This window comes from Schistocerca serialis, chromosome 6 (genome assembly GCF_023864345.2).
Source record: "Schistocerca serialis cubense isolate TAMUIC-IGC-003099 chromosome 6, iqSchSeri2.2, whole genome shotgun sequence".
Lineage (NCBI taxonomy): Eukaryota > Metazoa > Arthropoda > Insecta > Orthoptera > Acrididae > Schistocerca > Schistocerca serialis.
The window spans coordinates 389264755-389285225 of NC_064643.1; positions in this window are offsets into that span (position 1 = coordinate 389264755).

The following is a 20471-nucleotide window of genomic DNA, read 5'->3' on the forward strand; positions in this document are numbered from 1 at the left end:
TAGGAAAGGCTGGATCAATGTACAGCACACTGAGGGTAACAGGATAGGACAAGTGAAATCTATTCAGTGAAAATAAGAAGCAGATACCTCTTTTGTGTCTGTGCGTTTGAAGTGGAATTTATAATCTGAAATATTGTTGGTTTAATGAGGACTGTTACCTTTACCAGCCATGAAGATTTGCATTTTCTAATCATTCCAGAGAAATACTGAGACGATTTCTAATAATATGCCATGCACCTTCCAAATGCACTGACTCTTATCAACAACTTTAAATTAACCTCTTACCCAGATACATTATTTTTAGATATATTTCATTATAATTCACAATATTAGAGAAGGAAAGTTGCTACTCTCCATATAGTGGAGATGCTGAGTCGTGATAGGCACAACAAAAAGATTCACACAATTATAGCTTTCGGCCATTAAGGCCTTTGTCAACAATAGACACACACACACACACACACACACACACACACGCAAGCAAGCAAGCAAACACAACTTGCACACACGTCTGCTCTCAGATAACTGAAACCACACTGCCTCAGTTTGGTTTCAATTATCTGAGACTGCAGACGTGTGCAAGTTGCGTTTGCTTTTGTGTGTGTGTGTGTGTGTGTTGCTAACAAAGGCCTTAGTGGCCCAAAGCTATAATTGTGTGGATCTTTTTGTTGCACCTATTGCGACTTAGCATCTCCAGTATATGGTGAATAGCAACTTTCCTTCTCTAACATTGCTACATTCCATCCTGGATTTTCCATTGATTCATTATAATTCACCTTATTTAAGTATTATTCACTCAGTACTGCCAAATACAAAATAAAATAAGCCTTGCTGGCAAGTTGATAAATTACGACTGTGTTTTGAAACATGTCTGTCGCCCTACTTGGACACACACCTCCATGATTCCAATATAACACTAATTTATTTCTCCCTAAAGGAATGTATGTCATGGAGTAGGTAATGCAGATCAAGTCATAGATAATCAATATTGTAAGTGTGTGTATAATTATGAGCATCAACCCGAAACATCCTCCCAACACTGGTCAGCTTCTAGAGGGATAACCAGTTGAACAGGATGCAAGGTTATGGACTCTTCTGAAGCTCAGGGGTTTGCATTTGTATCTTTCCATCTCTTTCCTCACGAAGATCTGTGTGGACAAACATCCTCCTATGTAGAATAATAACACAACCCAGCTGGAGTCTTACTGAATCTGTTCTTGATTAATGAGCTACATGGAAGTTATTAAGCAGGATTAGGTACTCTTCTTCCACCTGTTTCAGAAGTGTTTTATCACCTACTGTTGTTGGTGAAACTCGTTCAACAAATTCCTCCTGGTGATTCAGGACCTGTAGGCAGTGTTGTGACTCGATCACCTCCAACTAAAGGTGCTTGCATCAGTGGCTGATTCCTCTCCCCTCGTGTAATTGGTCTTGAATTTATTGCTGCTTCTATGCTAAGAGACCTTCTCCATCCAGCTGCAACTGTTCTAAAACCTTCGCTGGGCAGCATTTGACAGATCCTAAGACCTATTCCCACCAAGGCGCATCTGGAGCAATGAATTTCTATGCGGTAGCTTGCTGTGTTAGATAGTTGTGCCTCATTTGCCACGAGAGCCTGCTAGAGCTCCAGCTCTTTGTGCATGGAATGGAAGGTGGTAGTGCTGTCAGCATAAATTGTGCTGTGCACTCCTCATCTTCCCACAAACCTTTGTAGTGCTCAAGGAAAGCTGTCAGCTGACATTTCTGAGCATAGTCCCAGGTACAAAGCACATGTGTATAGAGCACTATGTGCCTTCTTCCTCATATGTCCATACTCGAGTTATAAAGGCCAGAAAATTTGGTCCCTTTGACGTAAAATAATTTCAATGGTGCGACTTTTTCAGCTGGTAATAAAGCCTCTGTTGAGCAAAGTGAGCCTCCATTATGTTGGAAGGCAGGAATCAGTTTAGAAGATTTTTAATTGCCTGTCAAGCTTTAAGAATCCAGAATTCTGTTCTTCGTTTAGGTAACACTATGTTCAGCCCAAAATGTTACATACAAATGTGAGTCTGCTGGGTCAATAAGTGGGTGAAATGATGCAGTACTTTGAGGAGAAATGGGGGGTGGTGGTGGTGGTGGTGGTGGTAATTCCATGAACCGCAGACGGCCACCAAAACGAATAAGACCATAATTCAAAAGTGGGTTGAAATGGATTTTTGTGGCAGAGGCAAGTTGTTGCGCAGAGCATGCAGTTCAACCATGAAATGTTTTTGTTGAACAACCTGAATCCAGTTAGTATGTGCTTCATGGAAGGCTGATACTGTCAGTTCTTTAGGTGTCCTGTTTTGTTAACTGTATTGTTTTTACCGTGATGACTTGGTCTCTTAATCTCTTTTCTGATAATGAATTGTCTTTTATCTGTGTGAATCATGGCCACTGTGTTCAGTTCTTCGTTAACCAAGCAGACCCATGCAAGAATATACTAGCATAGTAAAGTTTGCCGCAGTTGTACTTCTGAAGAGTAGATGTGATGAGTTTTCCTCATCCAGGCAGTGTCTTCACTAAGATGGATTCGTTAGTCTTTGTGTTTCCAAAACATAAGGTGTTCCACTGATTACATTCATGTTGTATCCTTCCTAAGGCTTGATGCACACAGATGAGAAACAGCCACACATGCTCGTAGCGAGATCACAGCATCAAAACTATTCCACTGCACACATGGCAACATCGCAGCGATAATCGCGCAACAGGGAGTGAAATTTCAAGTCATCCAATTTTCGTTAAAAAAATTGTTTTATGTAGATAAGCAAAACTACATCCATATCTGTATTTAGTTTCTCAATAAAACTTTTACTTTTCATGTAAAAAAATAAAAACCACTCCTTTAGAATTGCATATGTTCTCTGCTACAGAGTCTTTCTCAGTCGATTTTGAGAAAACTATTTGGTAAAACAAAATGACTTTTTCGTATGTTATAACCAGAAATCTCAGCTTGACAATGAACTGGTTTTCTTTTCAGTATTTCTCATAACTATTGTGATACTTAAAAGTACAACACCGCACAAATTTTGAAAAGTTTACAGTGAAAAATGTAGTCGCTGGCCAGTTTGCGTTTGGGGCATTTTACGGCATATAATGCTGCATAAGAAATATAGCTTACATACCCAAATTGTTTTTAATGCTGGGAGGAAAGCCGTACCTGTTTCCAGTCTCAAGTCTTGTGACCGCAACGAATTACCACGCGCCATACTCGATGCTATGACTGCACGCAGCACTATTCCGCAGCAGTACTAACTAGATTGGGAGCCAACCAATATGGACGTATGCAGAGGAAAGCAGGCAATGTTTGCTTATTTTGTTTACAAATACATCAAGCAACGCAACAGGAGGTTTTGGGTTCACATCTACATCTACATTTATACTCCGCAAGCCACCCAACACTGTGTGGCAGAGGGCACTTTACGCGCCACTGTCATTACCTCCCTTCCTTGTTTCAGTCGCTTATGGTTTGTGGGAAGAACGACTGTCGGAAACCTCGGTGTGCGCTCGAATCTCTCTAATTTTACATTTGTGATCTCCTCGGGAGGTATAAGTAGGGGGAATCAATATATTTAATACCTCATCCAGAATCGCACCCTCTCGAAACCTGGACAGCAAGCTACGCCACGATGCAGAGCGCCTCTCTTGCAGAGTCTTCCACTTGAGTTTGCTAAACATCTCCGTAACGCTATCACACTTACCAAATAACACTGTGACGAAACGCGCCGCTCTTCTTTGGATCTTCTCTGTCAACCTGACCTGGTACGGATTCCACACTGATGAGCAATGCTCAAGTATAGGTCGAACGAGTGTTATGTAAGCCACCTCCTTTGTTGATGGACTACATTTTCTAAGGACTCTCCCAATGAATCTCAACCTGGCAACAGCCTTACCAACAATTAATTTTATATGATCATTCCACTTCAAATCGTTCCGCACGCATACTCCCAGATATTTTACAGAAGTAACTGTTACCACTGTTTGTTCCGCTATCATGTAATCATCAAATAAAGGATCCTTCTTTCTATGTATTTGCAATACATTACATTTGTCTATGTTAAGGGTCAGTTGCCACTCTCTGCACCAAGTGCCTATCCGCTGCAGATTTTCCTGCATTTCGCTGCAATTTTCTAATGCTGCAGCTTCTCTCTATACTACAGCATCATCCGCGAAAAGCCGCATGGAACTTCCGACACTGTCTACTAGGTCATTTATATATATTGTGAAAAGCAATGGTCCCGTAACACTCCCCTGAGGCATGCCAGAGGCTACTTTAACGTCTGTAGACATCTCTCCATTGAGAACAACACGCTGTATTCTGTTTGCTAAAAACTCTTCAATCCAGCCACACTGCTGGTCTGATATTCCGTAGGCTCTTACTTTGTTTATCAGGCGCAGGGTGGAACTGTATCAAACGCCTTCCAGAAATCAAGGAAAATGGCATCTACCTGGGAGCCTGTATCCAATATTTTCTGGGTCTCATGAACAAATAAAGCAAGTTGGGTCTCACACGATCAGTTTCCAGAACCCATGTTGATTCCTACAGAGTAGATTCTGGGTTCCCAGAAATGAAATGATACGCGAGCAAAAAACATGTTTTAAAATTCTACAACAGATTGATGTCTGAGGTATAGGTCTATAGTTTTGCGCATATGCTCGACGACCCTTCTTGAAAACTGGAATTACCTGAGCTGTTTTCCAATCATTTGGAACATTCCGTTCCTCTAGAGACTTGCGGTACACGGCTGTTAGAAGGGGGCAAGTTCTTTCGTGTACTCTGTGTAGAATCGAATTGGTATCCCGTCGGGTCCAGTGGACTTTCCTCTTTTGAGTGATACCAGTTGCTTTTCTATTCCTTGGGCACTTATTTCGATGTCAGCCCCCCCCCCCCCCTTTTTTTTTAATTATTTTCGAATGACTGTACAGTCGTTTGATGAATTAACAGTGAAACTGCAGTCATTCATAAAAAGCATGACTCTGCGATGAGGCTTTCAGTTTCACCTCAAGAAATGTTGGCCGTGACTTTGAGGTAAGCAGAAAGTATATAAGTATTCACACCATGTAAATTATTTTAATCAAAAGCTAAAATATAGTGAAATGGATTATAACTGTAAATGGTATTCTTATATCAACGATATTGTTATTGTATTACTGTATATGGGATATTACTAATGTATTTTGATATAAAGCATCATAACTAACATCAGTAGATTAGGAGTACCAGTAGTCGAAATATTTTGCATAAATAGTTGTAAAGTAACTTTCTGGCAGGTTAAAACTGTGTGCCGGACCGAGACTCGAACTCGGGGCCTTTGGCCTTTCTGGTTGGATTCGAGGTACTGGCAGAAGTAAGGCTGTGAGGACGGGGTGTGAGTCGTGATTAGGTAGTTCAGTTGCTAGAGCACTTGCCCGCGAAAGGCAGAAGGTCCCGAGTTCGAGTTTCGGTCCAGCACACAGTTTTAATCTGCCAGAAAGTTTCATATCAGCGCACACTCTGCTGCGGAATGGAAATCTCATTCCAGTTGTAAAGTAATTAACAACGTTGTGCAGAAACTTCAGTGCAATACAAGAATACGTAAAGTGCAGTCGAACAACACACACACATCTCAAAACAAAATATTTATTCGAAAAATAATTACAAACACACATAGAAATACTGTTCTTTTCTATACTTGTTGAGTATGGATATCAAAAATTTCTACAGAATCCTCACTTCCTGTTGTCACATATATGCTGCTGTAGGACGAAGGGCTAGCCGTGGTGTTGCTGGGAACTGGCATGTGCGTGAGTCCGGATAGGCGAACCACGAGACAACACACTCGCTTGATTGTTGCAGTGTGCAGAACGATCTTTAGATTGCCTTTATTTAGGACATTGCGGAGCACTAAATTTGAAAGTTTCAGCCATGTTTCTGAACTTTTGCAATAAATTCATCACCTCGCATCTAAACTCCAATTTAACGTCAAATGGCAACGCTTTAACTGCAGAAACCAGTGACTCAAAACATAATTTGTCCTCATCCAGTGCTCTGGGTGAATCTAACGGTACTGGAATATTCATGAATTTTAATGAAGAATCTTCAATTATTCTGAGTCGTTTGGAAGCAGGTGCATTATCCAAATTTTTCAAAGGCTCACTCTGTGCAGGTGATGGTGTTTCTGCTGTCAATTCATCCGCAGTTTCACTACCAGCCACCCTATCATCATTGACACTAGTTTGCATGGGACCTGGATCTAATGTGGTCGTAAGGAACGACAGTTGATGGGCGTATATATACCTTAAAGACGAAATCCTCCTTGCCCTGGTTTTGTGCGTTTCCTTTCACATTTAATGAAGGAATCTTTAATACCATTCCACCTTTTCATGAATTTTGAACCTGTAACAAAACACAAACTTCTGAGTAATGGGGTGCTACTAAAAACACAGTATTATTATTATTACTATTATTAAGTTAATATTGATCTTTTGCAAATATCTGGGTGTGGTTGCAATCTAATTGACCTACATTATCAATATAGAATCGGTCACACAACACTGTGTACAATAGTAAGGAAAGTTTGCAAAGCTATGTGGGAAGTCTTGTGTGAAGAGTGTACACCAAAATTTACAGATGAAAGGTGACTGAAAAATGCCAAGAGATTTGAAAAGCATGCAACTTCCCGAACAGCTTAGATGGTAAGCATGTGAGAATAGTTAAACCAGATTTCAGTGGTTCTCAGTTCTACAACTATAAGGAATTCCATTCTGTATTTCTGTTCATAGTTTCAGATGCAAACTACACTCCTGGAAATTGAAATAAGAACACCGTGAATTCATTGTCCCAGGAAGGGGAAACTTTATTGACACATTCCTGGGGTCAGATACATCACATGATCACACTGACAGAACCACAGGCACATAGACACAGGCAACACAGCATGCACAATGTCGGCACTGGTACAGTGTATATCCACCTTTCGCAGTAATGCAGGCTGCTATTCTCCCATGGAGACGATCGTAGAGATGCTGGAAGTAGTCCTGTGGAACGGCTTGCCATGCCATTTCCACCTGGCGCCTCAGTTGGACCAGCGTTCGTGCTGGACGTGCAGACCGCGTGAGACGACGCTTCATCCAGTCCCAAACATGCTCAATGGGGGACAGATCCGGAGATCTTGCTGGCCAGGGTAGTTGACTTACACCTTCTAGAGCACGTTGGGTGGGACGGGATACATGCGGACGTGCATTGTCCTGTTGGAACAGCAAGTTCCCTTGCCGGTCTAGGAATGGTAGAACGATGGGTTCGATGACAGTTTGGATGTACCGTGCACTATTCAGTGTCCCCTCGACGATCACCAGTGGTGTACGGCCAGTGTAGGAGATCGCTCCCCACACCATGATGCCGGGTGTTGGTCCTGTGTGCCTCGGTCGTATGCAGTCCTGATTGTGGCGCTCACCTGCACGGCGCCAAACACGCATACGACCATCATTGGCACCAAGGCAGAAGCGACTCTCATCGCTGAAGACGACACGTCTCCATTCGTCCCTACATTCACGCCTGTCGCGACACCACTGGAGGCGGGCTGCACAATGTTGGGGCGTGAGCGGAAGACGGCCTAACGGTGTGCGGGACCGTAGCCCAGCTTCATGGAGACGGTTGCGAATGGTCCTCGCCGATACCCCAGGAGCAACAGTGTCCCTAATTTGCTGGGAAGTGGCGGTGCGGTCCCCTACGGCACTGCGTAGGATCCTACGGTCTTGGCGTGCATCCGTGCGTCGCTGCGGTCCGGTCCCAGGTCGACGGGCACGTGCACCTTCCGCCGACCACTGGCGACAACATCGATGTACTGTGGAGACCTCACGCCCCACGTGTTGAGCAATTCAGCGGTACGTCCACCCGGCCTCCCGCATGCCCACTATACACCCTCGCTCAAAGTCCGTCAACTGCACATACGGTTCACGTCCACGCTGTCGCGGCATGCTACCAGTGTTAAAGACTGCGATGGAGCTCCGTATGCCACGGCAAACTGGCTGACACTGACGGCGGCGGTGCACAAATGCTGCGCAGCTAGCGCCATTCGACGGCCAACACCGCGGTTCCTGGTATGTCCGCTGTGCCGTGCGTGTGATCATTGCTTGTACAGCCCTCTCGCAGTGTCCGGAGCAAGTATGGTGGGTCTGACACACCGGTGTCAATGTGTTCTTTTTTCCATTTCCAGGAGTGTATTTGTTCAACTATGTTGAAGTTGGATCTCATGGTAGAGAATCGGATAGTAATATCTTCGAAAACTCTAAGCTGTATAAACTACTAGAAAGTGGCCAAGCAAGCCCACCAAAAGGACAACCTCTATCAGGAACTACAGAACTTTCTGTGCCCTTTACGTTATTGGGGGATGAAGCGTTTTCTCGTTCTAATTTCGTCATGAGACTGTACATTGGAACTTTCCTCTCCTACAAGAAACGTATCTTTAACTACTGTTTAAGTCGTGCTTGGAGATATGTGGAGTGCGCATTTGGTATTCTGTCGTCCACATATCTCCGAGCACGATGAGTGAATATTTCACAGATCTATCAATGTTGAGCTGAACTTCACCGTTAGCATCATCAAATGTTGCTGTGTCCTTCACAACTGCTGTCGTTCCAGAGATGGCTTTAACTTCGAAAATACTTTAAGTATACAGGGCCTATGTGATCTGGCCAATGAAGTCCCAACGACCCAAGTAGGAAGTTCACTTAATTCTAGAAGAAATGTTTTCGCTGATTACTTCATAAACAATGCTGGAAAAGTACCATGGCAAGACGAATGTGTTTAAATCTGGTCGGTATCAATCATAGTGAACAGTGAAGCAATGTATTGTCGACTGTGAAAGACGATTTCATTTATGTCACTATTGAAATGTGTGAAATTATGTAGTTTGTGAAAGCAATACAATAAAGCTGAAGTAACAAAATTTATTTTAAACTTTCATTATTAACTGGAGATTTGTTTATTGAGTTGATGGGCTCTCGCCAGGGAGCACAAAGCATTTGTTGCTTAACGCTATTTCAAGTTTTGAATGCCCACATTCGAGCAAAAGCTCCACCACTAGCACACAAACACAAAATAGTTTAACGATGATACTTCCTTATATCATTTTCCTCCTGATCTGGTTTCGCAGAAAAACCCTCACAAAACTCTTCACACACTTGAAACCAAACGGCTTTCTTCTTAACATGATCGTGATACTCTTTGCGAGAAATATCCCAAGTTTCTGGGTATTTTTTGCCTCTCCAATAAACAATTCGACGTTGAAAGCGGTTGCATCCATGGCAGGCTAACTGCAGCTGTTGGTGTGGTTGCGAACACGTGTGTGCTGCCCCATTCACATGCAACGGCTGCTGCTCCGCGACGATCGGCGAGATCGCTGTGACACAGCAGTGGATGGCGAGCGCAATTCGCTCATCGTAATCTCGCTGCTATTTCGCATCACTACCGCCGAAGTATGCGCCGCTCCATTGTTTCACATGCACTGCTGAAACGCGCGAGAAACTAACGCTGCGATCGGGCGATAATAAATCGATCGTGTGCATCGAGCCTAAGGCTACATTTGAGTTGGTCCATAGTGTTGCACAACTTAAGTCTTAGCTCACAGCCTTAGACAAATCATGAAGTAGCCTTGATCCAAGAAGCTTTGCCAAAAGTTCCAGCCATAGAAGAGGTATCCGCTTGATGGGAGTTAGTCTGTTTTCACTGTGTACTAAAAGGACAGATGTCATAGTGAACACCTGGTACCTCTGTATATGTAGCGTTTATAACACATTCTGACTGCCATATTGCAATCAGATGGCTTGAGTTTTTGACACCATTGATCAATCATCAGGTGCCACACAACATCGGAGCAATGAGATAAGCACGTGCCTCACTAGTACAGTTCGCTGTGTGCTGGGAATTAGGTCCTCCTCTTGCTGCTCCGGTGCTGTGTGGCACCCAATGATGAAGCAATAGTCTCTGAATCGAGTCAAGCAATAAAAAATGTAGCATTCACAGTTGAAGTGGATTTATCAATCTCATCCTTAGTTGTGGTTGTTCTTCAAATCAGACTTTTCCTTCTTCCTCAATGTAGTGAAATGTTGCAAAACCTTGCAGTAAGGCCAGTTCCTTCAGATTCTGAGTTTTTGTTTGGGCCCACATGATCTAAATTACAGAAATGTTGTAGAATATAATCTGTTGGCGTCATTTTCTCTAAACTGATGTAGTTTCTCATCACAAGGTGATTGACTTACTCCTGCTAAGAATCCAACCTAGAGCAGAAGGTACCAGAACACTGGATGATGATAGTTGAACCGGAGGGGAATCTTTAATGATTTTCCAATAATAATCTGCTCCCACAAGGAACTCAATGGGAAGATCTTCTGCAGCATCCTCTGGGTCTGCTAATTGAAGTCTTTGGCTGCGCACAAGTTTTCTTATATCGGAAGGTACAGTTGTGTGTATGGCAAATGAGTGTGTGCTTTCAAATGCAGTCACAGGCAGTGCAATTTGTCCAGATCTCCTTTACAGTGAATTCTATGATGAAGTGAAGTTGCAGATGGCATTTCAAGGGCACTGACAGATAGGTTGCTATGTTCCACAGTTTCTAAACCCTATTCACCAATGAGAAACTCAGAAATGAAGCTCGATTGACTACTGCTAGCCAGAATGCAGCGAGTTAGTCTGCTTAATCCTAATTCTCCGGGTCCACTAACCCAAAGTCAGGCTGTGTGAAGATAAGTAAAATCTGCTGAACTTACTACTAAAGTGGTGGTAACTTGCTGAGAAAACACACACACACACACACACACACACACACACACACACACACACACACACACAACACTAGCACTGTGAACTAAGGTGTGAAGTACCCCTTCACAACGAGCTGGATGGTTACAACTACTGGAAAACTAAAGATGGCGGCTCGTGCAGAAGTTTTGGTAAGTGGTTCCGTGAAAAACGCCTATAGTGCGAATATAAGTGCATTGTATGTAGTGAAAGACTTTTAAATGGTATTAGACTATGCTCAGTGTGCCAAAAATGGATTCATTCGAAGTGTATCTCACGTTTTGACGAAGAAAATACGAAATGCGCCTGTAGCGTAATTAACTGCTGTTCGCGAATGGCGTATTTACAAATACATGGTAATGTACACGAAGGAAACGTAGTGTCTACATTAGAACAGGACTTATTGTTTGCAAAACAATATGTAAGTAACCTGGAAACAGTAATAAATGAACTCAAACAAGAACAAAAAGTGGAAAATGAGCCATTTATTAGGCCAACAAAAAGCTGGCGTGTGAAACAAAACGAAAAACATTTCGAATTAAAAACAACGAACAAATATGATCTGCTAGATAAAAATGAAGATACAGTCAACCAGGGAAATAATAAAAAAGATTTCATATCTCCAAGAAGTACCTGGAAGAAGCAAGAAAATACTAAACATTCGCGAAATCTTGCGCCAAGTGAGAAAAATAAGAAAGGTGATGTTTACATATTTCCAACTAGCAAGGCTTAGCAGGTATTATGGCCACTATGCAAAATAAACTAAAAGTAACTGGTTTCACCCGTACGGGTGCACCTCTAAATGAAGTTCTAAAAGACTGTGAATCAACAGTGACATATGGTTCCAAATGCGTTATTACTGGAGGAGGGAACGATGTATATAAGAACGAAAGTGTAAATGCAGCCAGGAGGCTAAGAAAATCGTTAGAAAAACTTATACATTCCGATGTATATGTCGTAAGCATTCCACACAGGCATGACCTGATAGAAGCTTCATGTGTAAACAGAGAAATCGTCAACACAAACAGAAAATTCAGGACGATATGTAGCTATTTCTCTTACATTTATTGAAGCAACAAGCTCAGTGAGAGAACATTCCACAAAGCATGGCCTGCACAGAAAAAACTATGGTAAACAAGTTCTGTGCAAAGAAATATTAGAAAAAATTAGCAGGACACAAGAACAGGTACATAGACCTATACCACTGTCAATGAGTGAAGTAATAGAAAATACAATACTGTATCCAGTATCAGACCCAAAACAACCACGAGATGAAAGAACAGAAGAGGAAACTACACTCTGCTCTGAAAAGGAGGGGAAAGCAGTGTCAACACCAGCAGAAAAAGAAGCAGTGTCCTCACCAGCAGAAGAAGCTGTGACAGTCATCTCGCGGGTGAGATACGGGAGAGGAGAGAGAACAAAGAAGCAAAAGCATCTCAAGGACCAGGATTTTTTGTACCAGCAGGTAAAAAGAAAGATGCCATAGAAAATCAAAACATCAGCACAAATATTGATAATATAAGAATGTTGCAGCAGAAGGTACAGTATGCATCCAGTAAATTAGAACAGATAGAAGTTCTAGTAGCTGCAGAGTTACCACATATATTTATTATGTCAGAACATGGTCTGAAAGGAAATGAAATTAATGTTATCAACATTCATGAATATAAAAGAGTTGCAAATTTCTGCAGATCTGAACACAAGGGTGGAGCAGTGGCAGTCTTGTACACAGTAAAATAGAGGATATTATTCCATGGTCAGAAGACAACTGTACAGAAATGCTGTTTGAAGCTGCAGCAATACAGACAACATGTTATGGGGAGAAATTTGTGATAATAGGTATCTACAGATCACCAAACAGCCAGATAAATGGATTTCTAAAAGAGATAGAAGTACTGTTGGATAAGGCTAGCGTGGAATTCTCCTATATAATTGTAGCTGGTGACTTAAATATTAACACACTAAAAAACTGTTACACAAGGAGTTTTCAAGATCTGATTGAAACTTATGGACTTTATTTAGCAGTAGACAGTCCCACGAGATACTGTAAAAATACAGAAACATTAATAGATCATGTAATCACTAATGTACAACAGAGCAGGCAGACAGTACAGGTCATAAACACAACCATTGCAGACCACTATGGGGTAGTAGCTGAATTAGTAGACAACATAGGGAAGCAAGAAAAAATATTTAAAGAGTTTAGACAAACAAAGCAAACAAACATAGATAGGCTAGAAAGGCTATTGGAAAGCAAAGACTTTAGTGAAGTATACTTAACAGAAAACGTAGATAAAGGATGGGAATCATTCTGCAAAACATTAGGCCATTACATAGATGTGGCATTCCATTAATACATAGAGAAATAAATAAGAAAAAAAATAAAAATTGCGTCACAGTAGAGGTAAAAAGGGAGAGGGAAGAGGTGAAATGCATGTACGAAAAGTGTCAGTTAAGGCCAACCCAAGAAAACAGGGATGCATATAGGGAAAAGAAGAAAACATACACCAAACTTATAAAAGACACTAAATCGACATATTATGAAAACAAGATAGCAACCTCAACAAATATCACAAAGACCATATGGTCTCTCATAAATGAAAAGAGGAAAGGTGCAGGTGTGGAAAACACGGATAACATAACACTTGACGTAAATGGGGGGAGGGGAACTGAGGGATGCACAAAATGTCAGCAATACTTTAAACAAACACTATATCAAAGTTGTGGACAAATCAATAACTCAAAATAATATTTCCAAAATAAATACAATAAAAATTCCATGTGAGACAAAATGCTTATTCCTGACCCCAACTAATGAATCAGAAATCGTAAAAGTAATACATAGTCTAAAACCAAAAAGTAGAGGGACTTGATGGTATATCCACTAAACTGATTAAATGCTGCTCACAGTGGGTAGTAAAGCCATTAACCTGTCTGATAAACTTATCTATAGAAAAAGGAATATTTCCAATGTGCCTGAAAAAGAGTAAAGTAATCCCTATACATAAAAGAGACTGCAAAAAAGATCCAGGAAACTACAGACACATAACCATTACATCTATACTCTCTAAAATAACAGAAACCATAATAAAAGACAGAATATTAAATTTTATACGAACATGCAATATTATAAACGATGAACAACATGGATTCAGGGCAAATCTACCAAAACATCTATAGCTGAATTCATAACGCTGGTAACTACAGTACTTGATGAACAGAAGAAAGTCTGTGGCATGTTCCTGGACCTATCTAAAGCATTTGATTGTGTATGTCATGACATCCTATTGGAAAAGCTTTATCTTTATGTTATAAGGGGGAAAGCACCAGACATCTTAAATCGTTTTTGGAAAATAGAAAGCAATGTGTAGAAATAATGCAAAAAGTCAAAAATATGTGTCTTTTCAAATTATGAAATTGTTAAATATGGAGTTCCCCAAGGATCTGTCCTTGGTCCACCACTTTTCATTTTGTATGTAAATGATATGACCAAATCAGTATCCGATAGTGTAGTCACGTATGCAGATGACACTTCAATTGTTGTTACCAGTTCTACAACATATCTACAAGAGAAGGCTTCGCTAAGTATGAAAAGTGGAAACAACAATTTCAGGGAAAAAAATCTCTTTATAAATGGAACCAAAACAACATATGTACAGATACATGCAAACAAACAACACACTTTGGACAACATCACAGTCAGGCTTGGAGACCTAGAACTAAAGGAAACAGACAGGTACAAATTTCTAGGTGTAACAGTGGATAGGTATATGACATGGGAGAATCACATAAATAACTTGTGCAGCAAAATAGGTTCAAGCATATTTCTCATGAGAAAAATGTCAAAGTTAGTAAACAGACACATTCTACAAACAATGTACTATGGACTAGTCCATTCACACCTCACATATGGGATCCTGGCATGGGGAAATGCTTGCAAATGTGCACACACAGAGGGTATTAAGATTACAAAAGAGAGCTGTACGATGCATCGCAAAAGTATCACCAAGAGAACGCTGCAGAAATAAATTCAGGGAGCTAAAAATTTTAACAGTAGCATCAATGTATATATATGAAACAATTATCTACTTAAAAACTAACTGCACTGCATTGCTAAACGGTGAATATCACGAACATAATACAAGAATAAAAAATGACTATCATATGGAAGGAAGCAGGCTAAAATTAACAGACAAAGAACATGTAAATGCTGGGCGCATACTGTACAATAGTTTACCCCAATGTATAAAGATGATAGAAGGTATGTCTCTTTTTAAAAGAAGATTAAAAAGACATCTGATCAATATCTGCCCCTACAGTTCAAAAGAATCTTGAAATAAAAAATTAAATAGTGTGTATGTATACATTTTTTGTAATGTACTTTAATGTCATTTTCTGTGAATATTCTACAAAATATATGTATATGTACTACCTTTTTGTAACTAGCTATGTATATGCAAGATTTATGTAAAAATGGAGTGCCCAATATCATTGTAAGAAATGATCCATGGACAAATAAATAAAGAGATTTATGATCACTGCAGTGGAGACACTCATTAGTCATACAAAATGTAGAATAGTTATGAGTGCAGACTGCTTCTACCCTGAATTTTTGGTTCACAGTGGTCCTACAACGTGAAAGTGGCTAATCTGGAGCTATAAAAAATAGCAGAAAACTTTTGCACACCATTTATAATTAGCTCTGCTTACAAACTCTTGGAAGGAATGATGTTAGCTTGAATGCAAGACCAAATTAATTTTATGGTACCATCTGAATAAGCAGATTTAGACCTTGTAGAAGTTATTGTAAACAAATAGGCTATACTCCTTGTCTAATCAAATAGAAACTGGCCACCAGAAGAAAACGAAGACTGGGGTAGTTTTTGTTCTCCTATTAGCGACTTACAGCACTGGATAGGTCGTGGTTCTAACATTCAAACTACTGTAAACAATATCTTGTAAGACTCCAGTAATCTCTTAAACAAGTTGGCGAGCAATCAATGGCTTCAAGTACAGCAAAGTGAAAAAAGAGCCAATGGAACATTCTCATGATGGCTTGCCTCAAGGTTCTTTTATTGCTCCAGTGTTATTCAATCTTTACACAGCAAACCTGCCAGAAATTTCAATATGCAGGTGACATTGCACTTTCATATCAGAGTGGAGATCTTCCTGAATGTGAAGAACAGTCAACAAACAGGCTTACTAAACTTTATGAATATGTTAATACATAGTGACTACAACCTAATGTTTCTGAAACAGAAAGATGTCTTGTCCTCCTCTCTAATCATCTACCATCAGCAAACATAAGCCCATGTTTTGGTCCTTTTGGCATAATCAAATACAACAATAAATTAAAATACCTAGGTGTTACATATCAGACAGAATTCTATGTACCATAAACAACTTTGAAACACAGCTAAGAAGGTACAACGTGAGTGAACCTTGTGAGTAAACTGGTCGGTAGTACAGGGGAACATACAAATCAATTCTCTGTAGAGCATCCATTGCATTGCTATGCTCTACAGTGGAATATCCCTGGTAGCAGCAAGAGTCTGTATGAAGCTTCCAGTGAGGGACTCCACTGTATTGAGTCTTTCAACATTTGTGTGCAGACAGAATTTTTATACAGTGTGAACAGTTGTATGAAGATATTTTTGGTTAAATATGTAAAAAAGATGTTGTTTCATTTGATGCACATGACAATAGTATTAACAGGCACAGTTCTGGGGCAACAAAATAAAATAGCTGAAATTGTGGTTTTACTTAAACATTTATTGAGCATTTCGTTGGCTACCAACCTGGTACAAAGGATATTCAAAGGGACAATTCAGCTTAGTTCAAGAACACTGGCTTAGAGTGACCAAGTGGAAACATGACCAGGAGAGCAGAGAACACTGTTACCCTGATCTCATAGCAGTATCATGGGAAACATGGAACAAAAGCAGATTAGCTCAACTGTCTGTGAATTATACATGGCTTTACGCAAACACGCACACACATGCACAGGGAGAGAGACAGATAGACAGAGAGAGAGAGAGAGAGAGAGATAATTATCAAGTTATAATCTGAATAATTCCAAGAATTAAGATGGCTGACCTCTTCCACTTGCTTGTCATCACATTTTAGACACAACCTCTTATAGGTTCATTATTTTGCTGGGTCGACTGACTGTCGCGCAAATATGAAATGCAATGAGCCCAACAACACCACTGGACACACAAGTGACACACGCCATATCATCTTTTCGGATGACTCCCAGTCCTGTGTGCAGCTCGTAGGAGAACAAATGTTGGCAGATTCCATTAAGTCATTATCACACACGCCCAGTGCCTAGTTTGATCTTACACAACACAGTCACCTCTGGTTCATGCCCTATCTTCGAAAACTTCGTGATGATATCTTTCAATAAGATAACGCAAAATTTCACATTCCTCGTGTTGTCTCCCAGATACAGAGGGTGTTCAACTGTTGTCCTAACTAACATATTCTCCAGATATCTCACTCATGGAAAATATCTGGTCAAGGGTTGTTGAGAGACTGCAACACTATCAGTCACCAGCTGCTATGAAAGATGAACTCTTGTCACAGAATTGAAGTAGCGTGGAGTGATCTACCTGTATCTGTCATCCAAGCTAGATGTCCAGCTGGGTCTGAGCTGTCATTGCTGCTGCCAAAAGAGGTAGCTTTGGTCAGTACACACAATGTCTATCAAGCTGTATAACCATAGTAAGAAAAATTTCATTATTTGTTACCCTTAGTAGTGGCGCAATTGTAATGGTCACAGTGTAGTTGTTTGGAATTGAATGACATGAGACATTTTTAAGATCAAGGATTAAGCTGCTTGCTATGAACCAGACCCCATCCATGAAAAGGAATGGTTTCAGTATCATATCAGATTGGTTTCCATAGCAGAATTCGATGATCTACATATTAAAAAGCCTTAGCAACACCACAGGAAATGAAACCAGGGTACTTTTTCTTGCATAATTCTAACAAAACTAATATTAGAAGGTCATACTTTGCTTTCTCAGTAGAGAAGCCTTTCCAGAAGTCAGAATGAGGTATTGTTAAATGGTTATTCTCAGAAAGATTGGTTTAGTATTATGTTGTAACTGACCTCAAACTTTCTGAGAAAATAGGAAGGAAGGAGATGGCTCTGTAATTACTGGTCACTTGCTTATCTCCAGTTTTACAACTGGGTGCTACTAACACATACTTCAGTCTTTCAGGAGGCACACCGTGATTCTCTGGTGGACTACAAAGGCAATTCAGGAGGAGTGTTAGCTAATAAACACAAGAATTTAGTACTTTGTTTGAAATATCATCATAACCAGAAGGGTTAGTGATTTTTGGTGACCTGATTATTTTTATAAAGTAAGAACAGTTCTGCCAGTTGGTAAATAATTCCGGACTAAAGGAGACCACTCACCAAATAGCTGAAGCCTTGCTTTGTGAAGAGGCACACACAAAAGAGATTGAAGACCTCCTTTGATGAGGTTGAGTATGCATACTCACTCTCTCTCTCTCTCTCTCTCTCTACCTGTGAACCTACATTGTGACACCTGGACACACAATGTCTGGATTGCTGCAATCTGTTTTCAGCTTGCAGAATGTATGAGCATGTGTGTGTGTGTGTGTGTGTGTGTGTGTGTGTGTGTGAGGTGGGGGGGGGGGGGGTGGCACACATGTGCATGCATGCATACTCTAGCTTGTCAAAGGGATTTTTCCAAAAGTTAGCTAGCAAAGTTTTCATTCTCTTTTGTGGGTGCCTGTCAATGACCCAGCTTTTCTGCATAGGGCCATACATAGAGAGAAACTGAATGAAAGACGTCTGGATGTAAAGAGTGCAATTTGTGACGCTTACAGTGACTACTGTACTAGAATCTTATCAAAAAATCCCTCACAAAACTCAGAAAATTCTAGTCATATGTAGAGGCTGACAGTGACACCAAAATTTAGTGGCCTGACATTCACAGATGGCACAGGAATTGAAATTGAATTCTGTTTTCAAACTTTCCTCTACCAAAGAAAATTAAAAAAATGTGTTGCACAGTTTACTCTTTGCACCACTGTAAAAGATGAGTGTCTATATATTTGGTCCAGAAAAGCATTTTTTAGTACATTGTTTGTGTATATGACATAGGACAAGATGTAAAAATAATTAATTTATGATTAAACAGCTAAATTCTAACATGGGTCCAGGATCCAATGAGATCCTGTCATATTCTGTACATACACTATGTGATCAAAAGTATCCGGGCACCTGGCTGAAAATGACATACAAGTTTGTGGTACCTTCCATCGATAATGCTGGAATTCAGTGCGGTGTTGTCCCACCCTTAGCCTTGATGACAGCTTTTACTCTCGCAGGCATACGTTCAGTCACCTGCTGGAAGGTTTCTTGGGGAATGGTAGCCCATTCTTCACGGAGTGCTGCACTGAGGAGAGGTATTGATGCTGCTCAGTGAGGCTTGGCATGAAGTCGGTGTTCCAAAACATCCCAAAGGTGTTCTATAGGATTCAGGTCAGATATCTGTGCAAGCCAGTCCAGTACAGGGATGTTATTGTCGTGTAACCACTCCACCACAAGCCGTGCATTATTAGAAGGTGTTCAGTCATGTTGAAAGATACAATCGCCATCCCCGAACTGCTCTTCAACAATGGGGAGCAAGAAGGTGCTTAAAACAGCAATGTAGGCCTGTGCTGTGATAGGGGGGCGCAAATGGTCACAGCTGTATTTGACTCGTGGGAAAGTGTCGTGGAAATGTTGAAAAACACGAAACAGTAGATCCTTGAAAATAAGCACGAATTATCCTGCGAAAGCTTATTTACAAAATATCAAGAACTAGTATTAAGTGAAGGATCAGATCCTCAAGAATCACTCCTTTAGGGGCCGTTAAGGACAAAAATTAAACCAATTACAGCACCATAGAGACATTTAAGTGCTTTGTTATATTACAAATTTTGATTTATGTTGAGGACCAGCTACACGTTTTTACGCCACATATTTATCATCTAAATATACTAATTGAAAGCATATAATTGTACATATTGCCTTACAATCATTAAAGAGCAATGATGTCCATAAATGCATTTGTAGAAAAAAATTTCACTATCGGTACATGTGGTTCATGAAATGGTGAATACAATACTACAATACAAATCTGACCACTTATCTAAAGACTTAAAACTTTTGGCAGGAAGCAAAGCTCAGTGTGAAAGTTCGCTGTAAAACCTTGTTCTGAACATCTTCATCCACTCCATCGAAGCTTTTTCATTTCGTGTGTGGAAACCGATCATTACAACTAACTAAATTGGATTAACATCGTTTACAGCAGTGCGTGGAATTTATCATTTTGCCTGTGCAGTAAACCGTTGATAGAATTTTAGTCACAGAAGACCGCGAAGATATGCTATTTTGATCGCTGAACAAGACTTTGAGGTAAATAGGCCTCTACGTAAAGCAACAGCAAACTCTTAAAATGTTTTTGTGTAACTAATTGGCAAAGATTTCAAAGCCAGCCGTGAATAACGGATATAACAACGGCGGTAAATGAAACAACACTGCTGTCCTGTCCCTCTAACCCAGTTTACATACCCGTGGTATGGAACGCACTTCACTCAGGAACCGACTTTCTATCGTGTTCGCTATTCACTTTCCCATGTTCTCTCTCCT